Below are 23,469 nucleotides of genomic sequence, written 5' to 3' on the forward strand. Positions count from 1 at the left end.
CCCAAAGTGCAAAGCAATTGGGGCCTTCCCATCTCTTGCTGTGGGCTCCCTGCTTCTTTCTTGGGGCTGGAGGGAACTTGGAAGGGGACTGGCTTTGAACCACTATAGGAGTCCTGGAGGCATGGTTGATTATTTTTGCATGGGGGCATTAAAACGCCAGACACCAATTTTCATCTCCCTGCGAAGCTATCTCTACGCTGAAGAGGCAGATTCGGGACGTTCAAAGAACTTCTGCAAGTGCAAATTAGGGGGACCCCAGAGAATTTGCTCTATTTCTTTAAATAAATCCCCTCCTGGTCCTTCTGAAGATGCTTGCGGCTCTCTAAGAAGCAGTAAATTCTGCCTCCCCATCCGCATTCTCCGGCCAGTGCCTGGCGGTGGGCGAGGCCGCCGTGGCAAGGGCACCGATTAGGTAATTACCCCCCTCTCCCCCCAGACTGCAGATGTGTGAACTAGTTTAAAACTTTTATTGGGGCTTTTATTAGACTCCGAAGCAGTCTCGGCCTCTTTACAGCTGCCAGCTTAGCCGGTTGCTCACAAGTTACAACAAATTAGGAATAACCTAATGCCGAAGCTATTCTTACACTTCGGGGGCAAGATTCCCAAGCAAATCGTCTTCCTTGCGAGTCCAGCCTGTCCCTCAGGAGTGGCCCTGGAGCCAGGGTTTCATTATGGCTTTGTAATAACCGTGCGGTTCAGTTCTCCCAAGCGCATAAAACCCAGGGTCCTTTATGATTGTCCGCCTGGCCCCAGGATGCCCGCTCTGGCGTCTTCGATGGCTTTCCCAAGGCCATTTAGTCGCTTCTTTGTGTTGCATCTATTCCTCCAGTGACCTTCCGGCTTCTGTGAGAGCCAGATGGACATCTCCAAAGGCTGCCGGTGGCTTTTGACCCCTCAGACTAGGTACCACGCCCAGAAGATGCTCAGGAGAAGAGCGGAGGAAGAAGAGGGACACCGCTCTTACCTAGGGAGATGCAGCAGCCTGGACTTGCTGCAAACTTTATATTAGGTGCCAGCTTCCCAGGCTGTCTGCTCCTTCCTTCACCCGAGAAAGGCATCAATCACCCCCTGGTTAGGCTGATTACAGAGGAGCGGATCAGCACAGAACAAGAAGGCTCCCTTTTTCGGTGGTGATGGTGTGCATTGAAATATGTCCACTCAACTGTCCTCAAACTTTTGCCTTGAAGTTTCAATCCAGGTACCAAAATGTCATCATTGTGCCCTAGTAGCTGCACCAAAGCCTAGGTCTTTTGAATCAATGACATGAGAGGACAGTATAAGGTTTTGGTTTATTTTTATTTACTTATTTATTTATTGTTATATTTTTATTGATTTCAGAGAGGAAGAGAGAGAGGGAGAGAGAGATAGAAACATCAACGATGAGAATCATTGCTCAGCTACCTCCTGCACGCCCCCTACTGAGGATTAAGCCCGAAACCCAGGCATGTGCCCTTGACCTGAATTGAACCCTGGGCCCTTCAGTCCACAGGCTGACGCTCTATCCACTGAGCCAAACCAGCCAGGGCTAGTCTTACTATATATATAAAAGCCTAAGCAACTGGCTGACTGGCCTGTTGCTATGACAGCAATGACCACCAGGGGGCAGACACTCAATGCAGGAGCTGCCGAGCAACAGCAACTTTGCAGAGTGCCCTCTTGCACTCCAGGACCCCTCGGGGGATGTTGGACTGCTGGTTTCAACCCCGTCCCTGCAGGCCAGGACGAGGGACCCCACCTGCTGGCAGAACCCCGCTCACTCCACGGACGCCCTTCACGCCGCCCCAGGTGTGGCCGGCCGGGGAGGGACCGCAGGAGGTTGGCTCCAGGCTGGATCTGGCCCCTCTCGCCCAGTCCCGCCTGCTGGCCACCTTCTAATTAATTTCCTTTCAATGTGCACGAATCCGTGTGTGCACCGGGCCACTAGTTTATTTTATAACTAGAAGTTTGTACCTTCCTCTCTCTAAAATCAATTAAATGAAAATTAAATAAAAGATTAAAAAAAACCTTTAAAAATATATAAGTGAATAGCCATGGAAAGTAAAGTTCATATGCCTGCTGTGTTGGCAAGGCAGTGACCAGAGCTTTCCTGACTCCAGTGACCCTCCCTGAAGTCAGCAAGGCACCAAAGGCTACTTCACGGAGTGATTTAGGGAAGAAAACAGCAAACTACTTACATTTTGGAGGCAAAGAACAAGAGCAGCTTTACTTGTTTAGCTCTGGTTTTCATTTTCTCAGATTGTTGACTCATAGAATTCCTGGTTTGAATGTGGATTTTTAAAAATCCACTTCTTTTATTCTCTACTCTTGTGATGATTTGGTTTTTGTTGAACTTTAGGAAGTTTGTGCAAATAACCATTTATTTTGCTTCCTCAGAGAAAACTGACCTTGGCCGATGCTGTACACCTCTGTGCAGACTGAAGTTGGGCGTGATGCTGACTGTGGCTCCATGGCAACCGATGGGAGAAGCCAAGAGGAGATTACCACACGGGTATGTCATCCAAACTCGGCCTCTGCCACAGTGCGTCTCACTCAATATGATGGTTTGCTGGCCTCGTACAACCACTGACTGTTTGCTTTCATTGCCCAGAGAGTGACCCCAAGCTATAGTGCAACACACACACACATATACACACACATACGTACACACATATATACATTCACATGCATATACACACACATACACACAATGCACATATATACACCAACATACACATACATTATATATTTATATCACACATGCATACATGCACACACACATATACATTCACATGCATATATACACACATACACATATGCATATATATACACACAATGCACATATATACACCAACACACACATTATATATTCAAATCACACATGCATACATGCACACACATATACACACATGCACACATGTACACAATGTACAAACACATATAACACATACATGTATGCACATACACACATTCATATATAATATTTATATGTATATATCTGTATGTGAATGTTATATATATAAAATTCTGTATTTTGATGTAACCTATATCACTTAATATATTAAATAACACATATATTATTTATATAAAATGTAATATAAATTCTGTATATTGTGTATAATACACAAAAACACACATAACCTTTTTGTATAGGCATTAAATACCTACACGTAGTTCTACTGAACAGTACTTTTTTCTGTAGATGGGACCTGGGGATCGAGGTACGGGAAGGCCAACATATTTTGGTTTAATGTTTTTACAAGCTTTGTGTTTTTGGGGGACTAACTAATTACCTAAAATAAGGGCTGGCCAGCCCTGTCTCTCCAGTGCCCTCTGAGACTGCAGCATCTGGTATATTTGGTCTAAGCCAATGAGAATGTTTGCTGTTGATGTTTACTTGTCTTTTTGGTCCTCTTTCTCTAACAAGATTTTTCTGGCTCAGTCAACACACTCTCCCATCAGCTGTCAAGATCTTCCTGCTTCATGTTATTCTCTTAAAACTCAGTGGTAACTGCCCAGGCCTAGAGATGATTATCGTGGTAGAGGTAACATGTCAATGTCATGTTTGCACGGGTTACCATCAGCCAATGAGCCAGCTACCTAGTGGAGCTCCAAGAGAATGGCACTCAGAGGGACCAGGGTGACAGAGGGGGACACGAGAGGATCCCTCAGGTCCTGTGGAGGCCCCTGAGTGTGGTGTGACGTTGGTGTAGGCCAGTGATGGCAAACCTTTTGAGCTCGGCGTGTCAGCATTTTGAAAAACCCTAACTTAACTCTGGTGCCGTGTCACATAGAGAAATTTTTTGATATTTGCAACCATAGTAAAACAAAGATTTATACTTTTGATATTTATTTTATATACTTAAATGTCATTGAACAAAGAAAAATCAACCAAAAAAAATGAGTTTGCGTGTCACCTCTGACACGGGTGTCATAGGTTCACCATCACTGGTGTAGGAGAAGGGGGTCCTGTGAGTTGACTCCAAGCTAACGAGGTTGCTTAAGTTAGACTATATCTACTCTTGGATTAGGTGTGTATGGGTAGGTATATATAAATTTTAAAAACATAAGACTTAGAGTTTTGTTTAAACATAGAAAAAAAAAGGGTACAGAATATTAGCTCATTTGCAGTGGGAAAAAACACACACACACAAGTTGTCACTGGCTATTCCATCTAGATTTTCCTAGTTTCAAATATAATGAAAGGAAAACAGACGAACTAATTCCATGTTTGTTTGAATAGGTGAGCCCAGGGGTCCGATGTCAGCTCTCAAGCTATCATTCAGCCTAGAAACCCAACTTAATTTTTTGCAGTTAATTCTCCTGCTTTGTTGTGGGGAAATGATGACTATCCATTTTATTGATGTGGGTCATGCTTGGTTTCCTTCTGCTGGTGATTCAAGAATCACTTTCTATCTACCATTGCTTTTGTCTTTTTTTTTTTTTTTGAGGTTTTTCATGAAGATAAGCAAAATGTCAAATAATGACATGATTTAAAAATAATTAGCAATTATGAGTTTAAAACATAGTTTTTCAATCTTATTTACACTCTGCTTTGAACACTAACTCGATATTTTGGAAAAATCTAATTCCTTTGAGGGAAATAAACTAATAAAGTAGTCTAACGTGCATAATATAAAGTAAGAAAGAAAAAAATCATTGAGTCTCTAAAATAATATTAGTTTTTTATATCAATTTTTCTGTTAACATCGCACTCTTTTTTGACTGTTTTATTGAAAATTCTACAGACAGTAGCTTATTTTTCCAACAACCTAAGCACCTGAGACTTTTGGCTGATGGATAGAAGACTAATAAAATTGCCTATAAAATGTAACTTTATATCATAACTTACACAATGTTTGTGGAATATAGTCCAACATTTACTTTTTTTCCAAAAGCAAACATCTCAGTGTTTGTATGTGTGGACTCATTGTATTCCACTGGAAAACAAAAATTTATAACCTGATTTCAAACGATGGAAATGAACACGTGCCTTTTTTTACATTATGTTTCGTACGTCCCAATCAATAAATCTAAAGAGAGGGAAGACCAATTTCACTTAGCATGATATTTTTTCTGAGCCTAAAATGAAGGAAAGGGAGTACTATTTTATTGGAGCATATTTTATTAGCTTCATTTTCAAATGCTATGGTCAAACTGCATCTCTGACTCTCTATACTGCCTGAAATAATATGGAATAATAATAATAATTTCTCTTCTCAGTTATTATAGAGGAATTGGCTCACAGGGCTATGAAGGCTGAGCAGTCCCATGGTGGTTGGCAACATGCAAACTGGAGACCCAGAAAAGAGTCATAAGTCTCCCAGGCAGCCTGAGAACCAGGGAAGTTGGTAATGTAAGTCCTGGCCCAAGTTCAGAGGCCCAAGAACCAGGAGTGCCCGGGTCTGAGGGCCAGAGGAGATGGATACTGCCACTGAAGCAGAGACAGCAACATCGCCCTCCCCCACACTTTTTAAAATATACTTTTATTGATTTCAGAGAGGAAGGGAGAGGGAGAGAGTGATAGAAATATCAGTGATGAGAGAGAATCATTGATTGGCTGCCTCCTGCATGCCCCCTACTAGGGATAGAGCCTGCAACCTGGGCATGTGCCCCAACAGGGAAGGGAGCTGTGACCTCCTGGTTTATGGGTCAACTTGGATGGTGCCAACCCACACTGGTGAAGGTGAGACCACTGATTCAAATGCTACCATCTTCCAGAAACAGTCACAGACACGCTCTAGGTTCCAGCAGTCATCTGAGCATCCTGTAGCCTGGTGTAGTGGACACCTACAACGAACCATCGCATCTTGTAACTGGCCCACTGCACGCTCCCACCGCCGGGCCTTTGCCTGGAGTGGTTTTTTTCCGACAGCCATTGGGTTTACTCCTTTACCTCCTTCAATTCTTTGCTCATGGCCACCTTCTCAGATAACCATGCTCATCTCATTTACAATGACACTCTTGCCAGCCAGCACCTTCCAACTCTTTTATTCTAAGTCGTATTTCTCTATAACACATCACTTTTGAAATGCTATAAATCCAAATATTTATTGTGACCACTGTCTGACTCCTCCCAGCAGATTATAAAATTCACGATAGGAAAGACTGTCTTTGTTTTTTCTAATTTTCCCAGCTGTATTCCCACTGCCTATAACTGCGTACATGGTAGCTCAAGAAATATTGTAAAAATGAAAAAGTAAATGAACAGATGTAGGTCACTTCCCCCAGACATTTGTTGTACTTATTAGTTAATTTGTTAGTTTTTTAAAAGGAATTTTAGCATTTCATGATGGTAATAGACCTACTGTAATCATCACTTAAACTGATGACAATGAGCATTGTGATAATTTAGAGAAAAATCCCAAAGAGAGGGAGCCAGTAATACAACGAGGCAAATTTGCTGAAGATCATAGAATTCTTCTCAACCATTAAAAAAAAAAAATCAATAAACGTAGCCTTACCCTGCCAAGTATGACAGAGCCACAGTTGTAAGTCTTTGACTCATTCAGCACAGGGAAATTAACGTTGATGCTTAAACAAAAAGACTTGCTAGAAATGTGACTTGTTACTTATCTAGCAATATCTCAATGCCTCCACATTTCCCAGCCCACAACTGACAGCTGTTGTGGTCACCGGCCTCCTTCCATTGCTATGGAAACCAGGTAGAAGGCATGGCTGCTTTTTGCAATGGATTTGTAATTGATCTGAGACCAAAAGAAAATGAAAAGTGAGCCACAAAGGAAGGAGGGGCCTGGAGGTGATGCTTCCCTTCCTCCTTCACTTCTGCACCTCTTTCCACCTTTCTACCTCTACCCAGTTCCACGTATTCTATGGCTCCCCCTCCATGTTTGGACCTAAAGAGTTAATATAGCAGTTGTATTAAGAGTGTAGTTGTTGTTTTTTGTCCTTGCTGAAAATGGATATTTACTGAGAAAGAAAAAGCTGAAATAGGTATTCAGAAGAGAAAGCATCACTAATGGTAAGCGAAATCAGGCAGTCAAAGTGATGGCCAAAGGAGGGGGAGCAGAGACTCGAGTTTTACAAACGTCCCATCCCACCTGGTAGCCTCGAACCATTGTTTAGTTCTTCCCATATTAGTTTCCACAGAAGTGTCTGGAATATGTTCAGAAGGGAAAAAGTTATTGCAATCCCACCGCTATCATGTGCCAAAAATGTTGCACGTGTGGCAAACCCCCTAGTGCAGTGTCCTCCAACATTTTCCCCACCAGAATCAAGTTGTGTCCCATTAAGTGGTGTTCAGGGTGCCCAGCAAACAGTGTTTACATTTGGCCAAATATCGGTACCCAAAGGTATTATAAAAGACACATAAAAAAGGAATTCCCAGAGGGTTGGGCATTAAAAATGCCATCTGATCTGTTTCATTCTGAGGACAGTCCTCTGGACTAAGATGCCAACTCTGTATTTTTAGATTGCTTTTTAAATATCATCTCCCCTTCTTTTTTTCCAGCATCTGTCTGCCCACCTTTAACTCTACATCTCCCATGTGAGAAGGCACTCATGCTAACACAATGGATCAAATGAGACCAGCTCTAAGTTTTAAATGCATTTGTTGGTTTCCCTAATAACAAGAGAAACAGGAGTTTTTACACACCACGCTAGAAGTCAGCACAAGTCATCCCACTACAATTACTTTTTTCTTTTTTAATTCTCACCAGAAGATATGCTCATTAATTTTAGAGAGAGAAAGGAAGGGGGTGGGGGAGAGAGAGAGAGTGAGAGAGAGAGAGAGAGAGAGAAACACTGATTGGCTGCCTCCTGCACACTCCCTACCAAGGATGGAGCCTGCAACCCTGGAATGTGCCCTAATGGGGAATCAAACTGGCAACCCTTTGGTGCATAGGACGATGCCCAATCAACTGAGCCACCCGGCCAGGACCCACTACAATTACTTTTAAGTTTAGAGTATACATAGTGAGATTATAAGAAACCAGAAAGAGATTGGAAAGTAACCTTGAAAATGCAATCTGTGTGTGTGTGTGTATTTGACCGCCATAAGGCAATTTTATATACATTATCCCACTTGACCTTTTCTACATGGATAAACTGTTTTGCTATTAATGCCCTTCTATAGTGTCAGAGTGCATTTAGAGAAACCAAATAATTAACCCAGAGTCAAGCCAGTGCATGGCAGCGATGGAATTCAAACTCAAGTGCATCTGACTTCAAGGTCAAAGGCCATTCAGAAGAGGGCACTCCCACCCGGTATGGCTGTCAGGGAAGCAAGGGCATGCTTGTCTTCCTGGCTCTTGGGAGACAAAAGACTTCCTGTGGTTTGATTTTAGAACGCCAGAGTTCACCCCTTTCACTGACTGACATGGTGACCCCCACCCTGCCCGATGCTACCAGCTCAAATGCCCCTTCTCCCTTCTTCCTGTCTTTGCATTTCGGTGGTATTGATTTTTTATTTTTTTAAATATATATTTTATTGATTTTTTTTACAGAGAGGAAGGGAGAGGGATAGAGAGTTAGAAACATCGATGAGAGAGAAACATCGATCAGCTGCCTCCTGCACATCTCCTACTGGGGATGTGCCCACAACCCAGGTACATGACCTTGACCGGAATCGAACCTGGGACCTTTCAGTCTGCAGGCCGACGCTCTATCCACTGAGCCACACCGGTTACGGCGGTCGTATTGATTTTTATTCTGCTTTGTGTGAAAGTGACTCGCTTAGGTGTCTTTTCTTCATGACATTGTACGTGCATCAAGAATAGGTGCGCATAGTAGGTCTGTGCGCATGATAGGTGCTCAATTAACGTTAGAAGTGAAATGGTGGCTGAGCATGAGCATGGAGAGCCAGGGTCGTGGAATCTCTTAAGTCCTGTGAGATCATAAAAAGTGTTAACATAAAAAGATAGAAGAAACCCTTTTCTTGACGTTGTGGCTTAGTCTGCTCCGGCCAAACATAGAAAGCTGTTGTGTGAATATTTCTAAACCTCAAAAACAATTTTGGTTGAAGCCTGGGTGGGGGAGGAGGGGACGGTGGCTCTTATTTCTCCTACACCAGTCCACCCATCTGATATTAGAACATGTAATCCCAGCAGTGCTGACTGTCTGCAATTCTGTGAACAGAGTGTCCTCTGGGCACTGTTTGCTACGCGGATTGCCGCTGTAAGAAGCTTACTTGCAGCTTATAATTAAATTAAAGGATCAGCTGCTGCTGACAAAAAAAATACAGCCTCGATGCCATGTTTACGAGTTTCTCAAGCAACAGGTAGTCATGTCAGGACTAACTATTGTCGTGAGTCTGTTTCCAATGAAGCCTTTGCACACATCGTTGGCTTAGCACGAGTCATCCAGTCATGCCCCTCGATGTCAGCCCACTACTTCCTCTGGGGCCCTGGCAAAAACAACTCTACCGGGAAAAACATTTCCTAAGAAAAGTCATCGGCTTCGGCTCAAGAAACCATAGACCGGACTCTATGACCAGCTCGTGGGGCTTGTAATGGCCTGGGAAGACCACAACAAACCCCGAGGCCCATGAAAGCGGAGACTGTCTCCTCTTCTTGGTTTCATTGATGCAATATATATATTTTTTTATGTTTTTTATTGGTGTCAGAGAGAGGAATGGAGGAGAGAGAGAGAAACATCAATGATGAGAATCATTGATTAGCTGCCTCCTGCATGCCCCCTACTAAGGATCAAGCCTGCAACCTGGGCATGTGCCCTGACTGGGAATCCAACCGTGCCCTCCTGGTTCATGGGTTGAACCTGAACCACTGGGCCACACCGGCCGGGCTTGATGCAATATTTTAATACACAGTAGGTAGAGGATCAGCTGTCCTGGCTTGCTTAGGACTGTCCTAGGTTTAACATGAAAGTTTCCTGTCCTGGAAAACCCTTGGTCCTGTTCTAGCTTGGGCTCGGTCACCCCAGAATAAGGTGTCCTCTCAATGCTGTGAATCAAGAGACTGGCATCTGATACCACTTTATGAGCTAGAACCCTCTGGACTTTGGTGCCCAGAAAACAAATCAGTGGTTAAGTCCCAGGGACTGTATGCTAGAGAGTAGTCCTGGAATCCCCAAAGGGTCCATCAATATCTTTTACCCCAGAGCTTCCACCCTGGTGTGCCCAGTGGTGGGTGGCGTTGACACACTGGTATGCTACTGCTGGGTTCCAGATGTGCCGAACCATCGGTTCCCTCAGCTCTTGGGGTGGCTGGGCAGGGCCTACTAGGCCTCCAGCCCTCAATCCTTTTCCTGTGGCCATGAGTGATCTTATCTCTTCAGACCAATGAGCTCTGTAAAATCATATCATTTTCTACACGTGTCATGCTGAGAAAAAAGTCGGGAAGAACTGTTCAGATCCAACCCATTCATGTTACAGGTGAAGCCTAACTGAGATCATTTCTATTAAATACAGGTTTGTATCAAGTGAAGGCAGAGCTCTGTTCAATGTGTCTCTGTCCATCCATCTTCCAAGTGACATTGATCATCGCCTGGGAAAGCTGATGGCTGTGTAGTGACGGGTAAGTCACAGAACTCGGATAACCAAACTGTGCTGTGTCCTATTCATTTGCACCAAAGGCTCACAACCAGGGAGATGAGGGGAAAAAGAGACACTTCTCTGGGTACTATCAATAGAAATGCCTGTGTTGCTTCACTTAATGTGTGTATTCAGTAAACTTACACCATTTAAGTCTAATTACCTCTGGGTTCCAGTTACCTATCTGATGCTCCAATGCCACACTTGAATTTGTATGTACACAAACTTATAATTTCAAAAATCAAGGTGCAGGAAACGTAAAGACAGCCAAGTAAGAATGATGTCCTTAAAAATCCAAGTTTCCAAGACAACAGGCAGTTACTAGTACACCTTTCCTTAACTATTCTGTAAAGTTTAGTTCAAGTTCAAAATGGAGAAAGGATTCCAAGAGAGAGGCAGTATGCACCTAAAAGTCTCTGGTCTTGAGGGTGCAGGAGTTTCAAATCCTTGGTTCCTTCGCTGTTTCTCACAGTCAGTGAGTAGAGAAAGGACAGAATGGATGCATGAAGTTGGGCCCTTGCGGATCAGAGCTTTACGTTGTGCCAAACTCGGACCCTGCCCAACTTCTGGCTCTTCGATTGCTTAATACATTAGTGGACTCTTTCCAGTTCCCAGTGGTCGGAGCTCCACATCACACAGTCCCTGTCCCATCTGGTGCTAATTGGCACCCTTGTTGGTAGTTTCCAAAAGCAGAAGAGGAAAAATAAAAAGGGCCATCTTTCTATCCTTAGAAGCTTAGTACAGGCAGTCCTCAATTTAAATGGAGCTGTGCACTGAAATATTGTATGTAAACCAGTTGTTAAGGACCCGGAACAATTTTTAAAAAATGTTCAATTACAGTTTACATTCAATGTTATTCTGTATTCGTTTTAGATGTGGTTACACAATTTACTAAGTGGTCCCCTCGGTATTTCTAGTACCCATGTGGCCCCATGAATTATGGACTATGTTCTCATGCTATATTTTCATCTCTGTGACTATTCTGTAGCTACTAATTTGTAATTCTTAATCCCTTCACCCAGTCCCCCACGCCCCCTCCCATCTGTCAACCGTCATTCTGTTCTCTGTATCTATGCATCTGTTTCCATTTTGTTTGTTTATTTTGTTCTGTAGATCCCACATATAAGTGAGATTATATGGTATTTGTCTTTCTCTGTCTGACCTCTTTCACTGAGCATAATACCCTCTAGGTCCACCCAAGCTGTTGCAAAAGGTAAGATTTCAGTCTTCTTTTTTATGGCTGAGTAGTATTCCATTGTGCAGAACAAATTTTTCCAGTGAAATAAAGTCATGCCTGGTGGTTACTTCCCCAGATCAGCCCAGTTCATAAGTCTGTTTGGACCATAATGTACCCAAGAAACAGGTCCCATCTCAACAGCATAGAATCATCATGGGCAAAACCCTATTGGGGATCAAACCCATAACCTGGGCATGTGCCCTGACCCGGAATTAAACCAGTGACCTCTTGGTTCATGGGGTCTATACTCAACCACTGAGCCACACCAGCCTGGCTTTCTTTCTTTCTTTCTTTGATATATTACACACAAGCCGCTAGAAGGAACTCATTAAACTGGAACTCATGAGGAAAAACAGAAAATCGAGAGTGTATCTCAGCTACTCGTGGCTCACTACTGGAGCAGCCCTGTAGTCATGGATACTGCCTCATGCTCATAAATTCTCTGCTAACCCCCGCTCCCCCCCCCCCCCCCCCCCCGGTAGAAAGCTTGTAATCATGTGGTTCTGTTTAATGAAAGTATAAACAGAGGCCATTCCATTCTAATTTAGACGAGGAGGATCAGGGGTTCTCAGGCAGTGACTCAGATTTTGAGCCGTTAACTCAAGAGAGAGCCTGTGTTGACATGTACAAATTGGGTGTCTGTTTGGACTTGACTGGTCAAGGAAAACAGGCAGGTTAGGTTTAAAAAAAGAAAAAGAAACAAGAAAACAATAGCCAGGACAGTCAAGAAACAGAGCGATTGTTTGACAGGTGATCATGATTTCCGTTTCGGTCTGTCACTTGAGTCAAGTAGATCACACCAGTGGAAGCTCATGAACTTCCTGTTTAATGTATTCTTGGTGGAGTTCTACCGTTCGTCTCATTCGGAGGGAGACTCCAGACTTCTCATTTGGCTCTTTCTCCTCTCCTTACTTACTGTTTATTTTTAGTCCTTGTTTTTGCTTGCATTCCTTCTTTCTTCTGGTCCCACCATGTTTTCTTCATCCATTCCTAGGGGAAAACAACAACAACAAAAATTGTGCAAATTTTTTTTCTCTTCTGAAGCTAGTTTCTGACGCTGCTTCTAATTTTTAAGGAGTTATGTCAGAAATCAAATCTGGAATTTACATACAAAATTAAAGAAATTATATATATACATGCACATGCAAGGAGAGAACATTTTGTCAGTTTTTAAATAAATCCCCAACTTGGTTTTTAATTTGTGACAGAACGGCTATTGGTCATTTGCTGATACTTTCTAGGAATCAAAAGGTCAGCCTTGTTATTTCTCATTTGGTTTCACCGAGTCCTTATGGCGTCATTATAAGCACCCTGGGCTGGAAATCAGACGATTTCTGTTCCCCTGTCTACTCCACATCCAGCCAGTGGTTGACTTTCTTTGTCCTGGGACCCAGTCTCATCTTTGAACATCAGAGTGGGTCTACTTTATTCCTACCATTGTAACATCCTTGGGTTGTGATTCTCTAAGGCTTCTATACAGTAGCCAATCAATGTTGGGCATTTAGACAATATTTCTTTATACACCCTTGATGTTAACTTTGGCTTTACCATAAATCTGATCTTGAACATCGCAGCTAAAGGCAGTCTCCTGTACTTCGAGAAATAAGTCATTGTACAGACTAGACTTCTCAGGACATTCTCCTTCCTGTAGATAGCCATGAGGTCTGCTATGATTAGAGACTTAAGGGCCACTCTCTCATGCCTTCTTATGCTGACTTAGGTCCCTGGAAATTCTATGTCTACAGGAGGTCTTGCCCTGCAGACTCACATGGCCACAAATTGGTCAGATCTCATGGTACTGGGCATAGCAGTTCTTACATTGAGCTCTTTGCTGCTCTCCTGGGCATGACAGGTACATTTTTGCTCTGCCAGGCTTGGCATTTTGCCTTGTGCTTCTACTAGGTCAGCCATTTCCTAATGGAGGCTGCTAATGCTGAGCTGGGTATAGAAACCTGTGTCAGCTGCTTCTTTTATTCCACTGCTGGGTACCTTGTGCCTGTCACTGATCCAGAGTGTGGCATTTCCTCCTGACTGACTACCCTCAGACTATTGACAAGACATGGAAGTAGAAACAGCACCTGCTCTGCTGGTGTCCTAGGGGTGCCAACCCTGTGTGACAACTTTTGGAAAAAGTGGTGGGGAGAGACTATCCCTTTTAGTTAAGTTCTGCAGAATCACTTAGGTCAAAAAGCAAAGCAACTTGCCCGGCTGGCTTGACTCAATGGTTGAGCATCAACCTCTGAACCAGGAGGTCACGGTTCGATTTTTCGTCGGGGCACAAGCCCAGGTCCCCAGTGTGGGGTGTGCAAGAGGCAACCAATCAACGATTCTCTCTCATGATTGATGTTTCTATCTCTCTCCCCCTCTTCCTTCCTCTCTGAAATCAATAAAAATAAAAAAAAGCAAAACCACTATTTCAGCATTTACGTAAAACTACTTGCTCTTTATGATTTCAGACGAAGCCCACTTGGGGTTGAGGTGGGGATGCATCTCAGACTTGCTGACTCAGAATCTTCCTCCTCATCCAGTGACTAAGGCTTTTTCACTGAGTCACGTCATCATGCCTGGATCCTTCCTCCCCATGGACCAGTTCTCTCCTGGCTTTCTCAGTCCTCCTGTGAACAGATTTACAGAGGCTGATGTTGCCTTTTTGCCTGTTGTCCCCCGACACCTCTGAATCCCTTTCAGTCCCACGCTGAGGCCTTTGTTAGCGTTACAGAAAAAGCCAGACAGAGTTCAAATTCTTGACGAGATTTTCTGACTCCCTTGAACATTTATTTCTATTTTATATTTTTATTGATTTCAGAGAGGAAGGAAGAGGGAGTGAGAGATCCATGATGAGAGAGAATCATGGATCAGCTGCCTCCTGCAAGTCCCCCACTGGGGATGGAGCCCACAACCCAGGCATGTGCCCCTGACCGGGATCGAACCTGGGACCTTTCAGTTCGCAGGCCGACGCTCTATCCACTGAGCCAAAACTCTACCTTCCCATCCAGTCCATTGTGTGTGAGGGTCCTAATGCGACTGGTTCATATGCTTTTTTTCATGGTTTGCTATGTTTCTACCTAGTGTCTCCGAGGTAGATCTTGTTTTGTGCTGTGATGTCCTTTGCCATGTCTTGCAAAGTGCTGCTCACATACGTGGGGTTTGATGGGAACAGATATTGGAGAAGATCCCTGGTGCTCTTGGAATAGTACATTGATCTCACTTCCGATAGTAACTCAATGTGCTAAGGACACTTGGACATGGCTGGCACCGGGTTCCCAAAGAGCCAGACCTCATGGTGTTGTTGAAAGTGTAGAGAGAAATTGGGTTTTCTCCTCCAGCGTTGAATCACTGGGCTGTATTTTGGTGGTTTAGTGTATAGACTCACACGCTGGCAAAGAATCCTAGGCAGGTGAGCATGAGGCCCTGGGAAGATTGTAATTACACAGAATTTTAAGGGACTAATGTTATGGTTAATTGCAGGTTAGTCAGAAAAAATCATTCTGATTTCAACACTTTTTAAATAATCCTTATAAAATGCCCTCAGTGAAGTCCCATGCAGTGAACACAGCTCTCTCATCCTTTGATGTCTGAGGACTTTTAGAGCCTTTAGGTCAATATTAACAACATGGGTTTTCATTTATGTGTTAGGAGGCAAGATGGTGCAGGACTCTGGCCTTTGCCTGAACTAACCACACGGTGTATTCCCTAGACATTGGTTTAGATAAACCTTTGATCTCAGATTGATATTTTTATGATTCTTTCTTCTTCACTCTCCCACTCTCAGAATTAAGTTTATAATATTTTTAGGGTCAAAGACTATGTATATAGGAAAGTTCCATCCAAGAATATTTCCTCTACTCAGCCCTTTTTTAACATATTTAGTTTTGTGGTGTGTTTTGTTCCTATGATTCCAATTATTTTTCTCCCCTACACATTATAATTTTAAAGTAATCTCAGTATCCACATGTAAACATCAGCAAGTGACAAAAGCATTGAAGCTTCATGGAAGAGTAAAAACTACGTACGTAGTTTTTAAAAAGCCCCTTTCTGTACACAATACTAGTATATAATATTCTGATTATAGTGCATGGAGGATAAAGGAATGCTCATAAAATCTGTAAACAAGCCACGTTTAAAGGAATAAGGATCAGTTTGATATCTGATTTCTCATAAGCAACTAAGTATTACAAGAACATGAAGCAGAGTTCTGAGCCAGCCTATGGATTGGGTGTGAGAACAGAATAAAGATGTCTTCTGACTCAGGGAAGGGTAATGTCTACCTCTTGACGATGACTTTTTAGGAACTTAGTAGAAGTTGTGACTTTAATCCAACAACAGGAGGAAAGACACAAGAGATAGAAGATGTGGGATTCAGAGAATGGGAACCAACACAGGAGATGAGAGAGGGAGTCCCCGGATGACCAGGGTAGCACAAGCCTAGAAGAGGACACATCCCAGGCTGGTGTAGAGGAGAACAAAGAAACCATGAAACAGGGTTTTGTGTGTGTGGGGGGGGAGGGGGGGGTGAGAGGGTGAGAGGGAGAAGAGGGGGGGAGAAAGGAATTCCATGCAATAGAAGCTATGAATTAAGGGATTAAAAACAGAAAACAAGGGTAATTAGAACCTCCAAGCAAATGAAACATGTACTAGAAAGTTATGATCTCAATAACCGACAAATTAAAAGCACAACTGAAAAAATAAAACATATTCCACTTAACCTAGTGCTAGTGGCTGTTTTACTTTCATTGGTGTAGGGTCTACTTGGACTAGCATTGAACGCACAGGAAAAGAAGTGTTAGTCTAGCACAGGACTGGGACTGATGAGGAACAGTTTTTGCAAGTTCAACTTGTAATAAGTCCAGAGCAGGAACGTCCTATTTATTGTTGAAGGGGAGTACATGAGTGTTCACAACCTTGACAACGCAAGAGTCAAAATAGATCTGACAGGAGGGGGAGAGGGAGGGGGAAGGGGCTGGAGGAGAGGGAGAGGGTGGCTAAGGTTCTTCAAAGAAGAAAGCTCAGATACTAATTAAAATGGGTGGAAAAAATGTTGGTGTGTGACTTAAAATCACTAAGGTGCACAATAAAATATTTAGCAACATTAATGTCACCATCAAACTTAGCAATGAGTGAGCAATAGGATGGAGAAGTATAAATGCAATGTATAAAGCTGATTTCATCAAGAAACAGAGGTCTCCCAGCCAGCGTGGCTCAGTGGTTGAGCATCAACCTATGAACTAGGAGGTCACAGTTGGATTCCCGATCAGGGCACATGCCCGGGTTGCAGGCTCCATCCCCAGTGTGGGGCGCGCAGGAGGCAGCCGACCCGTGATTCTCTCTCATCATTGATGTTCCTATCTTTCTCTCCCTCTCCCTTCCTCTCTAAATTCAATAAAAATATATTTAAAAAAGGAAATAGCCCTAACTGGTTTGGCTCAGTGGATAGAGTGTCGGCCTGCGGACTGAAAGGTCCCAGGTTCGATTCCGGTCAAGGGCATGTACCTTGGTTGCGGGCACATCCCCAGTAGGGGGTGTGCAGGAGGCAGCTGATCGATGTTTCTCTCTCATCGATGTTTCTAACTCTCTATCCCTCTCCCTTCCTCTATGTAAAAAATCAATAAAATATATTTTAAAAAGAAAGAAAGAAATAGAGGTCTAAAGTATTGTTTAGAGTCAAGATAGCAGTCACCAGGAGGACCCGATTAACTTAAAAGAATATCTTTCTAGGAGTGGAACTGGGGTTGTTGAGAAAGACAGTTGCTTTCGTTATTCTAAGCTTTTCTTCGCCACTTTGATCTGTGACCATATACATGTGTTGTTGTTATTTTGTTTAAAAATTAAAAATGTAATGAGCATCGGCTAGGCGTGTCCCCCTCCCCCCCCCCCAAGTGTATTCTTTGCTTCCGTTTTGTAATAGTAACCAGATTCTCAGCCCTCTGCACACACTTCCTCTGCTTTAGAGAAGGGAGCCCCAGCCCCACATCCCATCTGGGGGCCCAGTGCTTGGACGAGGACAGAGCATACGCCCCAGATGAGGCCCATGGGATGTGAGACAGAGAACATGGCCTGGGTGTCTGGGGAAGAAGGTTTTTCTCTCTCTTCTGGGAGCCACCTGGAGGGACGCTGTCTTAAGTCTGGATGTGAACAAGGGTGAGGAAGCTACTCACAGCCATGTCACAACCGTGAGGCCTCCAGGTGTAGGTGACAGTGCGGGGAATCAGGGAGGAGAGAAGGAAAATGTTTCTTTAGAGTTTCTAAAAAAAAATCACTGGTTAAAGAGGTACATCAGGCTGGCCCCACCACCGGAATAGTTAAGTTATGTGGGCCATTAAATTGTTACATTTAGCCGAAACCGGTTTGGCTCACTGGATAGAGTGTCGGCCTGCGGACTGAAGGGTCCCAGGTTCGATTCTGGTCAAGGGCATGTACCTGGGTTGCGGACACATTCCCAGTAGGAGATGTGCAGGAGGCAGCTGATCGATGTTTCTCTGTCATCGATGTTTCTGACTCTCTCTCCCTTCCTCTCTGTAAAAAATCAATAAAATATATTTTTTTTAAAAAGAGAGAAAAAAAATTGTTACATTTAAAGCCAGTGTAAGTCAGGTTTTCTGTAACTAACAACCAAAAGATTTCTAAGAGACAAGCAAATAAAAAAGAAAAGAAACACATGGAGGATGTTTATAGGACAAATAACAATATGGAATATTTTATAGAGTTTTATGGGTCTCAAAACACTCGCACTGACATCTCTTTCATCTTTACATTCCCCCTGAAGAGGTGGGAATTGTTCTTTGTGTGTTACAAACGAGAAAACGGAGCAGAATAGGCAGGCGACCTGTTCAAATTCTCTTGGTTCTAAGGGACCACATCTCTTGAGTCTAAGTGCTGTGCTTTCGCCAAAATACCACACCGCAGGTGTAAACACGTGAACCCAAGAGGCGGAACAGAGAGCCCAGAAATAGATCCATGCATATGCGGACCGTTAATGAGGGGAGGGTGGCTTGGCATTTCAGCGGAGAAAAGAGGGATTATTCAATAAAAGGAGCTGGAAAAATTGGTTGTCCGTGTGGAAAAAAAAATAAATTTGGATCCCACCCTTACACCATACTCAGAAATCAACTCCAGATGGATGAGGGACTTAAATGTCAAAAGCAAACTTTGAAACACTCAGTAGAAAAATATAGGTGGATATCTTTCCGACCTTGGGGTAGGGAAGGATTTCTTAAACGGGCACAAAAAGTGCAAACCATACAAGGAAAGATTTATGACTTTGACTTTATAAAAGTTCAGAAATTGTGTTCATCAGAAAAATTCTCAAAGAAGGCAGAAAGCAAGCGACAAACTAGAAGAAAATCATTTGCAACACATATATAAGTGGCAAAGAGGTAGTTTCAAGAATATGTAAAGACTCCTATAAAATAATAAAGAAAGGCCAAACAGCTCAAGAGAAAAATAAGTAAGTAAATAAATAAAAAGACGAAAATACAGGAACAGACACTTTCACAGGAGGAAAATATACAGCTAAAAACATAGGGAAGGCTGCCCAGCTTCTTCATAGCATTATAGACTAGCAAAGCAAGATATAGAATATTGAATCAAGATTGTCACTGATACCATTTTATGCTCAATTTATTGGCCAGAGTTAAGAAGTTAAACTAGATCAAAAGTTGGCGAGTATAGGGATCAATCCAATTTCTTATATATACTTCTATAAATTGCTTAACCACTTTGGAAAGCAACTTTGTAATTGAACATTCAGGCCTGGCAGGGTAGCTCAGTTGGGTAGAGTATCATTCTGATACACCAAGGTTGCTGGTTGGACCCCTGTCAGGGCACAAACAAGATTTCAACTAATGAACCTATAAATATGTGGGACAGCAAATCAGTGTTTCTATCTCTCCCTTCCTCTTTCTCTACAATCAATCAATCAATCAATCAATATTTTAAAAAGTTGAACATTCACATATTCTCTGACCCAACAATTTTCTTGGTATATACCAAAGAAAAAATTCTTTCACTGTGCACCATGGGAAACAAACCAAAATATTTCTAATAACGCTGTTTGTAATAACAAGAGCAGATAACAAATGACAATCAACAGGGAAACAAATAAATTGTGGTACATCGTGGAATAGCAAGTTCTCAGATGACCACACCAGGATATTGTTCAAACATTCAAAGATTATTAAAACTATAATGAAGAGATAAATTTTTTGATCAAGCATATACATATGCTAAAATTATTTTTATAATCAAGCCAGAAAATAATGAAAGCAAAATTCAGCATGTCAGAGCAGTACAGGAGGGTAATGGGATAAGAGAAAATCAAGGAGGCAGATGTACATATTGTTCATGTTCTAATTGTTGGGTCGAGTGGTTGGTTTTTATTACTAACAACGTAACGGGCAAATAAATAAAAATAAGCAAATGGAAAACTAAATTAGAGTTGGGCATGGACCAGTAATAATAGCGCATCATAAATCAAGTCTTCTCATCCCTGAAATGGGGGAGATAATTGATCCTACCTCCTAGTGTTGTTATGAGGATTAAAATTCTTAGAAAAGTACCCGCACATATGTTTGATATTAGTGTTTGTGAAAGAAAGAAGGAAGGAAGGAGGAAGAAAGAAGGGAAGGAAGAAAGGGGAGGAGGAAAGAAGGGAGGAAGCTGAATAATGAAATTCTGTTTACTTGAAGTCAATTACTAAAACACTAGAGGCCTGATGCACGAAATTCATGCAAGGGTCTCAGCCCTCACAGCCCCAGCTTCATCTGGAAGGTCTAATTCCCATATTACGCTTTTATTATTATAGGTTAGCCCCCTGTAAAGAGGTGCTAAAAGGTGCAAATGAAGGAGAGCTTCACTGGGGAAAATTCTCTCAAGGGGGTAAAAATATAAAAAAATATATAATTTTTTTAAATGTTAAAGTGTTGCTAAAATACAAATACACCAGTGGACTGGTCTCCCGGTTAATAGGTGAAGGTTCCGGCTTCTATTTTCAGAGTGGAACTTAGTGGACAGGATAATAGGAGGTGACATTTGTTTGAATTTCCTTCTTTGAGCTGTGGAAGAATCCTATAAACCCCTCTATAAATAACCAAGTTGAGGCCGAAAGGTTTCCTGTAACTTGGAGCCGAAAGCCAGGAACCTCGGAGGGAAGTCTGAGTGAATCAGCAGGGTGGCCACGCTCGCCAGGGAATTCCACCTCCTCCAAGGAGGCTTGGACTGGGCTGGAGCATCTTATGTGTTGTTTCTCTCCATCCTCAGGAGGAGTAGTAGCTTAAGAACCAATGCACGTGAAATATTCCACACACGCCCAGCCGTAGAGCACCTGAATCAATGAGTAGAGCTCCACCCCTTTGGCCAAGGAACGCGGAGTCCAGCTGTTACTGCAGAACATGCAAGGTTAGCAGCAATGCAACCAAACTCGCAGTGATGAGCAGTGGACGAGGCCCCGAGCTTCATCCAAATCAGATGTGGCCTTGTCTATATTCAAATGCCTGAGTGGAATGCAAGATACCCTGGGTCATCTTCCCTTTAAGGGATGGGGAGGGAGAGAGTGTGTTGAGGAGAAAGGTTGGATGGGTAATGGGTTTGAGCTACATGCAGGAAGGAATCGCTTTTCACAAGACACATCAGCAGAGGATTCTGGCTTCTTTGTTGGGTTGCTTTGTTGGATTGTTGCATCTTTCACTTCTCTGCGTTGTCAGAATGCTCCTTGTTTGTTCATGAGATGGTGTCCAGAAGGAATGTCTGGGTGGGTGTCTCTTTGCCTATTTTATTATTTATATTACACCCCGCTTCAGCAGACCAGGGAAATGTACATTAGAAAGACAAGCAAAACATAATTACAGTGGGCCTTCACTTACGAGTGTCCCGACTAATGAGTTTTTTGAGAGATACCAGCTGTCTCTCGGCCAATTTTTTACATTGAGTTGATAGAGTAATTTGAGTTGACGAGCTCCTTAACCAGCTCGGTCTCGGAACGAATTAAACTCGTAAGTCAAGGCCCCACTGTATCTGATGCCTTGGGTCAGACTAAGAACTGACATTGTCTTCAAAAGTGGCCTTACATAGTAGGTGTCCTGTGGGGGCCAGTGGCGCGGTCTCACTGGTCAACTGAGCCAGGTGCTCTAGGAGTGTCCCTTGTATGGGGGAGTGTGCCCTCCTGTTGTTGGCACTTCGCTGGGAGGGATTGACCTCATGCTGATTGGTTGTGAGGGATTGATCCTCATGCTGATTGGTTGTGAGGGATTGACCCGCAGGCTGATTGGCTGAGAGGACTGAGGCTGCTGGAGTCACAGTGAAGGAGCTGCTGTGCAGGGCCTGACCCTATGGAGCATAGGATTTGCTTTTGCGGGGCCCTGCTGCCTGCTGAGCCTGCCCTTTGAGGGTGTCACTTGGGGAGGTGGCTAGGTGGTGCTCTGGCCTGGTCTGAAGCGGCCACTGGGTGTGTTGGTTCTGAGGTCTCTTGAGAGGTCAGGCCTAGGTCAACTGCCACCTGTGTCCTGCCTGGGCCACCTGGTATGAGCTACAAAGCGACCTGCAGATGGTTAGCACCTGCGCTGGGCTTGAAGGTGCCTGGGAGAGGCTACGCTTCGAACTGAGCCGGGCTGCCCCTGGTGCCTGTTTGGGGCTGCTTAGCAAGAGGTCTGGGGCACACCAAGGCCAGATGCTGCCTGTATGGGGTTTGTGGACACTTGAGAGATTTTAGGAAAGCCCACAGCATGAGCCAAGACAGGCCATTGGTATGGAAAAGCCATTGGAAACAGCCTGGATGGGCCCTGCAGGTTAGGTGGGGCGGGGCCTCAGAGAATCACCAGGGCGGGGCCAACACCATTGGCCATGTGGATGGAGACTCCTATATAGTTCACACCTGTGCCTGCAGGGGGAGGGCTCAGCAAAGGAACAATGGCTTCTACCAGCTCCCTGTCTGGAAGAAAGCTGCCCCTCCAGCCCGCGATGTGAAGCAAGACACTGCAGTCCCACCCGGTACATCCCTGGCACCTTCTGAGGTTCTGCCCAGCGCTGGAGCTCAGAGCCAGCGAGGCCTGTACCAGGTAAGTCCGTGCGCCGCCTTCACGAGGAATGCCTGGGACTCCAGCAGCCTCAGTCTCACTCAGCCACAGTCCCGCTGGTTTTTACAGACAGAAATTATGGGGATTTCTCTTGTTGGCCCTGGATTCCTGGGCTGGGGGCCCTGGCTCCTCAAGGGGGAACTTGGTTTTGAACATCCACACGTGGGTGTGGGGCCTGCCCGTTCTGGGCCTCTGTCCTCCTACCAGCCTCGCCGTGGGGTCTTTAAATCCTTACTTACAGGACTTCTGTCCAGCTAGATTTCAGGTGGTTCTGGAGGATGGTCGTTCTGTTGTTTGGTTGTAATTTTAATTTTGATGTGGTTGTGGGAGCCCAGCCGTTACCTATTCTGCCATCTTGAGCCCAAAGATCTGTTGCACTTTTCATTGTCAGAATTTTTTTAAAATGTTCAGGCTGTGGTCTGAAAGCTCATTGCGATGTGCGTGTTCTCATTTGGAGCTTGAACAATGCGCCTTGCTTTGGATTCGGTTTAAGTCCATTTCAGGTTGTGCGTCTCTGAAAGCCAGTTCAAAACAAAACAAAACAAAACAAAGCAGGGGAGAGGGGAATGCAGACTGTCTACCATTTTGGGACTCCGGTTGTTTCAGGAGAGGGAGGGAGGGAGGGGATAGGCTCAGTTCAGCCTCATCAAAGCTTCTCTCCTCTGCCCCACCCCCCACCC

The sequence above is a fragment of the Myotis yumanensis genome, unplaced genomic scaffold (genome assembly GCF_028538775.1).
Source record: "Myotis yumanensis isolate MYYU_CA2020_CCGP unplaced genomic scaffold, mMyoYum1.0.hap1 SCAF_22, whole genome shotgun sequence".
NCBI classification, from domain to species: Eukaryota; Metazoa; Chordata; class Mammalia; order Chiroptera; family Vespertilionidae; genus Myotis; species Myotis yumanensis.